The following is a 1,792-nucleotide window of genomic DNA, read 5'->3' on the forward strand; positions in this document are numbered from 1 at the left end:
AACCCCCAACCCACCAATGGCATTTAAACCAAATGGGGACTTGACTTTTGTCCCAAAATGCACCAGTTGTCCCCAAAGGTAGGATTTTTGTCCCCAAATGTCACCAAAGGAGCACCAACACACACACACACACACACACACACACACACACACAAGACGAGCACTAGAGGAACTGCATAGAAACACACGCAAAGAGATACACAACTGGATGCAAACACACAGGATGAAAATATGCTGCTCAGGAACAAGCTCACTTACATGCACACGCGCGCGCACACACACACACACATTGTGCACAAACAGCTGTTTCCAACATGCTGAGGCGGTCTGGAAACCACTTCCTCTCAGCGGCTCAAACACATTTTATTCATTTACTGTTCGTTCAAACAGGCAGGCAGAGCACTTTCACTGCGCACACGCGCACGCCTCACGTATCCGTGTGTGTGAGTGTCTGCGTGCACGAGAGAGTGGCTAACAGAAAACATGTTTTTTCCATGTTTGGACGAAATTTTAGTGTGTTTATAAAAGAGACATTGTTAGTATGAGCTCTTGAGAGTTTAGGAAACTTTTTATGATGTGTTTGTGTGCTTTGCTGTATGTTTATTCACGTGTTGAAGCGCCGTATAAATATTACAATAAATATTGACTCTATTAGTAGGAAACCTAAGTTAAGTGAGAAATTGAGATTTTTATACTTGGTTAGCACAAAAAAAGGTTAGTCTGACTGGGATAATGTGTTTAATAAGTCCAAACATAAAGACGCTCAGAGACACATGTTGAACCAACTTCTTTACGTAGAGTCTGGTGGCCATCATCTGCTCCACGCTGATTGGTCAGCTTTTTGTAAATATTTAGAGGAAGTAGAAGGGTCCACCGTCCAGCCTGTCGCCATGGGAGACAGATCGTCTCTCATCCCTCAGCCCCTCCTCAAACACACACACACACACACACACACACACAGAGTCTGAAAAGTAGATTTTGGACAAGGCGTTGATTTGCCCCTGCACAACCCCTTGATGACCTTTTACCTCACCTCTGTGCTCCTCCAGCCAATCAGAGGTCAGCTCGGTCTGTCACATCATCACACATGAGAAATAGATGTTTCTCTGTTTTGAATGAGCTCAGGCGATTATCTGGAGCTTCACTGGTCTGCAGAATTATGTTTGTTACAAAAAAATTAATAAATCAGTGCATATCTTAAATGATAAAAAACTAAATGTCATAAATAGTGCTAACAATGCAACATAAATCCTTTTCACCTAAATGGTTAAAAGAAATTAATTAGACAGGATGTAACTATACGCTATAATGCAGGGGTGTCAAACTCATTTTCACAGAGGGCCGCATGAGCATTATGGTGACCCTCGAAGGGCCACTTGTAATGAACTTTGATGTTTCATGTTTAACTTTGACTAAACATAGTTTTAACATGTCCTCTTTTAAACACTGATAAGAACGTCCTGATGCATCTCAGTAATCCAGGTAAAAAATCAAAAAGAAAAAAATAGTATAGGTCTTCTTTACAGGTTCTTCTCTAATGAAACGTTTCGTCTCTCCTCCAAGAGACTTCTTCAGTCTGAGAGTTTCAGGCAAAATTCAGGCTTTTGAGTCCTGCCTCCATGTGACTGATACTCACATCACATGGCTATCGTTCACACCTAATTAATAGCTAATATAGCTAATTTAGCTTTAATAGCTAAAAGTTACACTTGTCCTTGAAAGTCCTTGAATGTTTTTGGGGATTGAAATTCTCTATTCACATAACTGATTTTCATCTTTTTTTTAAAAAAAA

The sequence above is a fragment of the Austrofundulus limnaeus genome, unplaced genomic scaffold, assembly GCF_001266775.1.
Source record: "Austrofundulus limnaeus strain Quisiro unplaced genomic scaffold, Austrofundulus_limnaeus-1.0 Scaffold299, whole genome shotgun sequence".
Taxonomy (NCBI): Eukaryota; Metazoa; Chordata; class Actinopteri; order Cyprinodontiformes; family Rivulidae; genus Austrofundulus; species Austrofundulus limnaeus.